We start from the raw sequence: 10,218 nt of genomic DNA, 5'->3' as shown, positions 1-10,218 counted from the left end.
CACACACAGACACACACACACACACAGACAGACACACACACACACACACACACACACACACACACACACACACACAGACACACACACACACACACACACACACACACACACACACACACACACACACACACACACACATGGCTGGCTCCAGGCTCAGTGATGAGCTCAGAGGAGTTCCCCTCGGGAGCTGCTCTTTCTCTGTCATCCTTCCTTTGTGGTTGGTACAGTGGATCCACAAAAGCTCATGGCCCAGAGCAGAAGTTCAGTCATTTTTAATTCCTCTTCCCTGGAGTTCTTAACCATGTGTTGCCCTCAAAATCTGCTCTCAAGATTTGGGTTGTCATATTTAGGAGCACCACAAAACATACAGGAATACTGTGTCTGTTTGCATCATATTAGTTAAAAACTGGAGATAACCTAAATGTCCCAGAATAGGTACATAAACCATGGCATATCCGCTTAATGGAATACTATACAGCAATACAAAAGGAAAACCTTGTGTTACTTGAGCAACATGGATCAACTTCACAGACATAATACTGCACAGCACGAGGCAGACACAAAAGAGTGCATACACTGCGATTCCATTTACATGAGATTCACCAACAGGCAAAGCAGATCTGTGGGGACAGAAGTCAGAATAGTGGTGACCTCTAGAAGGTGGAATTGACTGGGAGGGGCTACAGGGAGCCTCCTGGGGTGCTGAAAACATTCTGCGCTTGTACTGGGTGGCGGTTATGTGGGCATTATATAAAATTCACCAAGCTGCACCCTTACAACTTGTACAATTTGATGCACAAATCTGACATCTCCAGTAAGAAGTAAATTTTACAAAGTACCAAAGAAGTGAATGACCAGAAGCCACCAGACTTTTTCTGGGGGCATTTATAGCTACAGTCTGGACCCTCTAGGCCACAGAAAGGCTTGGTCCCTGGGACAGCCATGTGTGGTGTCATCGTTCAGTGCATGTGGGAGGGAATTCCACTCTTCAGTTGTGACGGGGCTGGAGACACACACACACACGCACACGTATACCTCTTGGCAGCTTCCCGTCCTCATTCGCAGTTGCAGGTTTGAGCAGGTATATCCCCCGGGTCCCCTGAAGCCAGTCTCTGAAGCTGTCGAGGGTCCCCCAGGTCGACAGACCAGTGCCCTGGGGCGGGTAGCTAGTGAGAGGGACCTTCCTCCCTCTTCGTCCATAGCTCTACAGTGAACTGGCCTGGGGGGGGTGGCTGCAGGGCTTGCCTTAACCCCTGCTGCACTGGTGTCCTCGGGCCTGGGGTCTCTTGTATGACTGACTTTCCATAATATTTGTTGACTCTAAATGTCCAGCCTGGGGCTGCCTGGGAAGGCCAGGATGTCAAGACAGCCAGACCATTAAGACATTAGTCTTTGGGAGAGGAATGGGAGGTGCACGAGATCCCACTGCAATTGGCTTCTCCAAAGAAAGCCTAAATGCGGTGATTTCTTCCACAAGAAAACTCCAAATGAAAAAGAACAGCTACATTTACTCAGGTTTTGTGATCTGACTGGCATGAACCAAACATCTTTGAGGTGTGTGGCAGTGTTGCCATTACACAGACAAGAAAACAGAGGCTCTGAGATATTGAGTAAAACCCCCAGGGTCACACAAGAAACTCAAGAGAGGACAAGTGGCATGATCATTCCTTCCAACTGGGGCTCCCTGAGGACGGGGCTGCGTCTCCCCTCAGACTGGGGCTCCCTGAGAACGGGGCTGCGTCTCCCCTCAGACTGGGGCTCCCTGAGGACGGGGCTGCGTCTCCCCTCAGACTGGGGCTCCCTGAGTCAGGGCTGTGTCTCCCCTCAGTCTGAGCCCTATCTAGGAGGGGCTTAGAGGAGGAGCTGGCCTTGAACCTGCCTTCTTTTGCATCCACACTGGTCTCCTGGAGGGTCTGGAAGGGGCTGCTGACTTGGCCACCCCTGCTCTTTCTCACCCTGGCTGTCGCCCCTGGTTCTAGCCCAGGGCTCTGCCTACAGGAATGCCATAGTGTGGGGCCATGATTCTGAGGGTCAAGAGGGAAGTGGGGGAGGGTATGCAACAAAGGAAGCTGTCCCTTGGTGGCTGTGCTGAGGTCAGTGGGAGGTCCCCACATCTTCCCTCCCTTCCTGACCGGGTCCACTGGGGGTCAGGACCACCCAGCCGATTCATGCCAGAGCCACACTGAGCAGAGGGCTGGCTGGACCCTGCCCTTCCCAGGAGGAGCAGCTGGGAGAAGGGCTCCATTTGTGGAGGGGGCAGGGTGGAGGGCGGCCTCCTGCAATGTCCAGGAGTAGGTGCTCCTTACTCTGCCCATGCCTCGCCAGCAAGAGCTGATCATGTGATGGGGGCCAGGTGGCAGGTGTAATAGGAGACGACATCCTCCTCGGCCTGCCCGGTGCCTATATTAAGTTCCGTGCCCTGGCATTCCCCTGCCCCTGCCCCTAGGACTTTCCCTCCTCCCTCAACGGATACGACACTGCAGATAAAGGAGCCATCCCTCCTTCCCAGCCCCACTGTCTGAGGAAAGGGGCAGGGGCCTAATGAGGTCAGAGCCCATGGGTGGGGGAGCAGATGCAGTAAATTTAGGCTTTGGGTGCTAATGAGCTGCAGAGGTAAGTGCCTGGGGAGGGCCTTGGCAACCCTCAGACTCAGTCCTCCTCCCACAGCCACCCACACATCACCTAGGTGCTCACAAGGGCACACGAAGAATGTACTCACCAGCAGCTGAGACACAGGTTTACACTCTTTTAATTTTTATTTTTTAGAGACAGGGTCTCACTCTGTCACCCAGGCTGGAGTGCAGTGGCACAGTCTTAGCTCACTTGTAGGCTTGACCTTCCCGACTCAAGCGATCCTCTGGCCTCAGCCTCCTGAGTGGCTGAGAACACAGTCATGTGTCATCAAGCCTGGCTAATTTAACAATTTTTTTTTTTTTTTTTTTTTGTAGAGAAAGGGGTCTTACTATGTTGCCCAGGCTGGTCTTGAACTCCTGAACTCAAGAGGTCATCCTGCCTTGCCCACCCAAATTGCTGGGATTACAGGTGTGAGCCACTGCACCTGGCGTAGGTTTACATTCTTACAGGCCAATCCATATATACCCATACACCCAGGAGCCCCCAGGAGTCCATTATTACCGTGATAACCTTATTCAGGAACTCATGTGTACACACCTCGCTATGCGTGCAGACATTCATGCATGCTTGCACACTCATGTGCTCACATGCATGCCACCCACTCCTGTTGGCATTTCTCCTAAGCCCCCGAGTCTATGGCAGAAGCATGTAGTCTGGGAGCTACAGGGCATTTGCACTGCATAAAAGGGCTCAGTCCCTGTCTCCCTCAATGGAACTCACCACCCCAGGAGCCCCAGGAAGCCCTGCCTTTTCTCCAGGGTGAGGGCAAGGGGCAGAGACAGGGTTTATTAATAAGCCTGTTCCTGACTGGAAAGGCCTATGTAGAAGCCCCAATCTCAAGCCAATCAGAGCAGAGCTTTCCAGGAATGTCACCCCGAGCAAGCCTTCCTCTGACTCCAGGATTATTTCTCACCCCTGACTTCATCCCCTTGGTGTGTGTGGCTCCTGCCAGGCTCCACTGGCTCTGCCCGGCAGGCCTGCTGTCACCTGGCAGCTGACATCTACCCTGGCCACTGCCCAGAGAAGGTCACACAGCACATGGGTGGTGGGGCCAGGATTAGAACTGCATTTGCTGTCACTCAGTTTTGCTCCACCCCACTCCTCCAAACAGAGCACAGCTGAGCCTGCTGTGTTGAGAGTGCAGCATGCCCTCTGCCTTAATACCCACCCATGGCATCATGACACTGCCCTCCCTCCGAGTGGGGAGGAAGCTGAGAGCCACTGGCCCTGAAGGCAGAGAGTCTGAGCCAATCGGGTTTCTGGTACTTACTGGCCTTATGACCTTGCACAGGCAGGATTTGACTTGCTTGTGGTTCAGTGTCATCCTTTATAAAATGAGGATACCACATGAAGGTAGCTGTGAGGATTAAGAATGTGTGAGGTTGGTGTCTGCTGTTAAGGACTGTACAGGATGATAAAGTAAAAGGTGTCTATGTTCTTGCCTTTATTGCTAATTCCATTCTCACCTTCATCACCAACACCACCTAACACCTCCACTGTCACACCATCATCGCTACTTCCTCCAGCACTGACATAGCTACCATTGCCACCAGCACCACCAGACCACTCCCTCCCCTGTTGCTACTTCCATCACAACCACCATGGTGCTATCACCCATCATCCAGTAACACTTATTCAACACCTACTATGTTCAGGTCATGTGGGTGACTCTTTGCGCGTAGTCCTGCTCCAGGGCCCCACACTGTTGGGCATGGTCTGTATCTCTCACATCCTTTAAGTCCTGCCACACATCCCATCTCCACCAGGAACCCTTCCCTAATCCACCCTGCACTACTCCAGTTACTCCCAGACACCGTGGCTCAGCTTCACCTGTACCCTCACTGGTTGCTGTGTGTGTGTGCCTCTGTGCACACCCATGCTACTTAAACTACTCTTCGAAGTCAGTCATCACCCAGATCTCCTACACACAGCACAGTGGCTCTGGGTTCCAATCCTGGCTCTGACATCTGACCTTGGACAAGTCACCATACCTCTTTGTGCCTCAGTCTTCTCAGCTGTAAACTGGACTGAATAATACCATGTCTTACAGAATTGTAGTGAGGATTCTCTGAGATACTGTATTTACTATACAGCACTTAGACCAGAAGCATGCATACAGCAAGTGCTCAATAAACATTAGCTTCTGTTATTATTATTATTATTATTATTAGTCCTTCCCACCATCCCCCACCCCCAACCAATGTCTGGCACAGGAGTTCACACTACCAATGAGAAAGAATTCACAGGAATGAATGCACTCTGACATTCCAATAGAAATACCTTAGGAAAGAGTGGAGCTTTCGGAAAACCGTCTTGTCCCCTTGTCTGCTCATCTGAGCTCTCTGGGTAAGAGGTGGTCTGTGGGTGGGAAGGACCATGCAGGGAAGTCAGAGCCAGACAGAGCTGGCGACTTCACCAGCTGAGTAACCATGGGCAAGTCATTGAACCACTTTGAGCCTCAGCTTCTCATCTGTAAAGTGGATCTCTGTGCAGGGTCACTATGAGGCAGTCATCTCTGCTGGCTTCTCACGGATTTTGAATGCAAGCACCACAGATAGCTATGGTGGGACTCAGGACTGGCATACCCTTTGGGCCTCAACCTTCCCATGCACACAATGGACAATCCCAGCAGAATTTGCTTTTCAGAGCCAGTGGGGAAGATGCTGAGAGATGAGAAGTGCTCAGAAAATGAAAACGCCCTGGAAAAGTTCCAGAGACAGCATGAATAATGATTAACCCAAGCCAGGCCCAGCTTGGCCTGACCTCAGAAAATCCACGAAAGCCTGAGCTGGGTTCCTGGGGCAGGGCTGAGGGCCAAGGGGAAGGACGGCCAGGGGGCCCCCCAACCACAGACTCAGGGAGGCCACTCTGTACTCAGACTCCCACGTGCATCACGGCATCTTCATTGGAACAGGGAGGGCAGCTGGGATGTGGTAGGAGGGAGTGGCCTGTGAGGCCTACGAGCTTTCCTGGGGTTCTTAGTACATTGACATCCACACAGCTGCAGCCACCCAAAGATTCCCTCCACCCTCCTCCTATGGTGGCGCCCTGTCCATGAACCCCCAGGGAATAAACAGGGGTAAACAGGGGCAGCAGCCAGCCGACTGCTGTGTACTCCCGGCCCACACAATGTAAACTCTCAGGATGTATTTATGTTGTCTGGGCCTGGCCAGGGTCCTCTGCCCAGCTCAGAGGAGTCACGTGTGCAAGGCATCTGGATTCCTCTGTGTGGTGGGTGGGGGAGGGCAGGAAAGGCAGAGAGTTCATGGGGGACAGGGATCAGAGATAGCTGGAGCTGGCGGCCAAAGGAAGAAGGCAAGAGCTGTAGGAATGGCCAAGGGGAAAGAGGGAGTGAGCGCTACTGTGCAGTGCTCAGACTGTGTCCTGTTCCTAGAACTGCAGGCCCTTTAGGAGGAGTTGGGCAAGTGGCGGGCAGCTTTCAGTGGCCCTGGAGACTGGATTCACATTTCCACGCTGCCCTGATTAGGAAGCAAGGCTCATCTCTACTCTCCTACCTCCTCCAGCCTGGGCAGGACTGCCAACCTGGCCCTGGCCACCCCGACTGGGAGGGACAGGAGGAACATAACCGTGTGACGAGCATGCTGCTGGGATCCGAACACGTCTCAGGAATGACACCCAGGGAAAGCTATTTTAATCTGGAAAGTCGCCTGCTCCTCCTGTCCACCCAAAATAACTTGGCTCCTGCAGGAACCTGCAACATTGTGGCTGCCACCAGCCTAATGGAGTGCTCCAGCCCCTGCAGCCCCCGTGCCCTCACTGTGGCCAACCCCCTCCTCAGAATGAGCCTCTCCACTCAGATTTGGAGCTCTCTGATGCCAGGTCTGTGTCTTCTCCCTCAGACTGAGGGCTGCCTCAGGGCAGAGGCTGTGTCTCCCATGGATTAGGGGCTCCTGGGGTATAAAGGTTGCGTCTCCCCACTCAGACTGGGAGCTTCTCCGAACACACAGGTCCCCGGAGTCAGCTTCCTTGGGGAATTTGGGGGTGGGGCAGGTGCCAGGTGTCCTTTTCCCCACTTGCAAGCTGTGCTACAGAGGATGCCCTTGTGGATAAACTGGATCTCCCTCCCTCTGTGGCCACAAATGCTTCTGGCTGATGGGCTCATGTGGGGCCTAGGCTGAGCCTGGCACTGCCAGGCTGCCCTGCTGTTGACCACATGGCCCCCGATGGGAGGGTTCACATGTCCCAGCACCAGCCAGCCACCTGCTGCCTCCTGCCTCCCAAAATAAGAAAGGGCTGGCCTTCTCCCGTTACCGGCACACGCCCCACTGCCCTTGTCCTTGGGACAGGGCTTTCAGTTTTACCTGCTCTGCTTCTTTGTGTGGGTGTTGAGGGTGTAGCACCCCAGCTCTGCCTATCCCTAAAGCTGGTGACTGGACATGGACAAACGGAGTTGCTCTGTTCCTAGGCTGGATGCAAAATGAGGAGGGGGCCCACTAACTTCAGTGTTCCTTCTAAGGAACCAGTGTCCACTGGTCCTGTGAAGAGAGGCCCTGCACCCCAAATCCTTCCCCACTCCCAGCACCCAACACAACCTGTGGCATGGAGTAGGGACTGAGGGTGTGGCTGTTGACCCAAGTAATTAACTACTGCTTCCTGAGGGCTGAGAAACTGAGGCTGAGAGTTTGAGAAGACACTCCTACTAACACACACACACACAGACACGCACACGCACACACACCCTTTCCATTCATTTTACAAATAATGATCCTTTTCTATTATTTTTATTTTTTACTCTCTGTAGAAATGGAGTGTTGCTATGTTGCCTAGGCTGATCTCAAACTCCTGGCTTCAAGTGATCCTCCTGCCTTGGCCTCCTAAAGTGCTGGGATTACAGGCATGAGCTACTTTCCCAGGCTACAAAAACAGCCATTTTTAACTGAGCACTTACTATGTCTGAGGTACTGTACTAGTGCACCCCATCCATTACTATGTTTAAACATCACAACAGTGAAGAGAATGGGACCCAGAGAGGTTAAGTGACTTGCCTAAGGTCACACAGCAAAGAAATAGAATTGGTATTCAGACCTAGGTTAGAACAGCATTTGTCTTTTTTTAAATGAGAAATTTTATGAGAAATTTTAAAAATTCAGACAAATGGAGAGAGCAGTACAATGAAACTACAAGTACTGATTACCAGGATAGCATAATGAACATTTTGTTTGCCAGATTTGCTTCATCTTTTCTGTGCTGAAATATTAAAAAGTAAATTATAGACATATAGCATGTCACCTTTACTCATTTAAGAATGCATCTCTAAAAAATAAACCAAATTTTCTGTATAAACCAGCATGCCATTCTTACACTGAACAAAACTATTTGTAATATCTAATAGTCAGCTCAGGTTCAATTCCCCCAATCGGTCCCCCAGATTTTTATCACTCTACCACACTACCATTGAGGAGTGCGCAGATGGTGTTTGGGGAGATCTCTGCCAGTCTCTGTGCCTCAGTTTCCTGTGGGGACACAACTCTTCCCTCCTCCTCTTTTCCTTGCTGGGGTCAAGGTTACTAGACAGGAGAGTAACGGGGACCCGAGGGACCCTGCGGGGTACTAGAAGCTATGGGGGAGGCTCAGGGGAGCCCCTTATCTCCTGGGGTGGGGACCATGGAGTAAGGTGGATGTCCTGATGGGCCAGAAAGGGGCCATGTCCTGGCGGAAGGAACCTCAGCAGGGCTCTCATGCCTGGCCTTCCTGTCAAGGTACGGGCTGTCTCAACCCGGTGAGGCCTTGAGCCCGGCTACCTCACAGGAGACCCTCTCCAGCATGGGCCCACAGACCAAACAGCCCACCAGCCTGCCTCAGCCACAACAGGAGCTGAGGAAGGTCAGCTTATCAGGCCTCCCCTACTCCCTCACCCCACGGGCCTGCTCTTCAGCCATTATCAGTGTCTGGGGCAAGGGAAGGGGTTGATGGGACAGGGCAAGGCCATTCCCAGGGGTCACTCCTAAAGGAGAGAAATGCTATTTGGTAGGATGCTGGGAGAGTCTGGGGCCCCACAGGTGACAACAAAGGGTCCTGTCAGGCAGTGGCCAATTAGATCAGGGGTCTCTAGGCTCCCTTCCTGTCCCATGCCTGTTCTGTCCTCAGTTCACGGGGTGAGTGAAAGGACTCTGACCTAAGACAGGAGGTGGCTCAGGTGACCTCTTGGTCATCACTCCCTGCGTGGGGTTTGAGATGTTGAAGGTTAAGTCAGACCAGCCCTGAAGGGGCAGGACTGGGTCTCCCCTCAGTCTTGGGCCCCATGAGAACGGGGCTGTGTCTCCCTCACACTGAGGCTCCCTGAGGATGGAGCTCTGTCTCCCATTGGACTGGGGATCTGTGAGGATGGGTCACATTCATCTTCCCTCATCATCATTACCCCTAGGGGCCCATTCTGCCCTGATGGGCTGAGTGGGGAGCCCCAGCTGAGGATTCCTAGTTCTTCATTGCTCCAGAACCCAGGGCAGGGCTGAGAAGAGAATGAGTTGGCTTCACCTTATTGAGTGGGGAGAGGAAATGGGACAATTTGGTGAGAGCCCATTGCTGGATGGGTTATAGAACCTGCTCCCTCTAAAGGATTTGGGTATGGAGGCAGAAGATGGAAGAGACAGCTTCCTCCTGGGCTCCCCTTCTTTCTCTAGAGCACCTCATCATCTACGCTTCTTATAAGACGGTCCCAGACACTCCTAGGCTCAGGAGCTAGGAAGTGGCTCCCAGGGGGCCCTCAATGGGTTCTTGAGCAAGCTCCTTCCCCTGCCCCCTGGTACCCAGCCTTGGACTTGCTGGGCAGAAGGGAAAGAGAGGGCTTAGCCCTGAGTGGGGGCTGAGGGGAGCAGGAAGGACATGCTCCAGGGAAAACATGGACCAAGGTTGCCAGATAAGCATGGGAGGCGGAGAGGTGGCAGGATCGGAAAAGGATCTTCAGGGGCTCCCCTAGGCCCAAAGCTCCAAAGTCACTGACCACTGCCCTAAACTGGACGCTAACAGGGTCTCCTTTGAGAAGTCTGCCTGATTGAGGAACTCACTCCCTTTCTTCTCCCAGGTGCCCTGTGTGTCTGTGCATCCCCTACCAGGCATCAGCCTCTCTCCCAAGAGCTCAAACACCATGCATAAGTCCTCTTGGTCCTCCCAAAGCACCTGTCAGTGGGTCTTGCACACAGCAGGCACTTAATAGAGACAGTTGACCGGAAGCTCCAAACAGAACCCTCTGATTGCAGCCCTAGTCTATCCCGAGCCAGGTGCTCGGGGAAATTACCCTTTATCAGCACGTCTCTCCTCAGGAGTACCCCCAATCTGCCCTATGCACTTCTGCTCAGCAGACCCTATCACCCTCTTCTCTTGGTTGGCCGTTCTGTGAGAGAGGAGTACAGCTGGAGAGCCTAGGGGCTGAGAGCAAACGGAGCCTCAGCCTCAGAAGGGAGACATGGCCCATCCTCAGGGCTCTCCAGTCTGAGGGAAGACGTGGCCCTGTCCTCAGGGAGCCCCAGTCTGAGGGGAGACGTAGCCCTGTCCTCAGGGAGCCCCAGTCTGAGGGGAGACGCGGCCCCGTCCTCAGGGAGCCCCCGTCTGAGGGAGACACAGCCC

Source organism: Mandrillus leucophaeus, unplaced genomic scaffold (genome assembly GCF_000951045.1).
Source record: "Mandrillus leucophaeus isolate KB7577 unplaced genomic scaffold, Mleu.le_1.0 Scaffold3, whole genome shotgun sequence".
Classification (NCBI taxonomy): domain Eukaryota; kingdom Metazoa; phylum Chordata; class Mammalia; order Primates; family Cercopithecidae; genus Mandrillus; species Mandrillus leucophaeus.
This window is presented reverse-complemented; position numbering follows the sequence as displayed.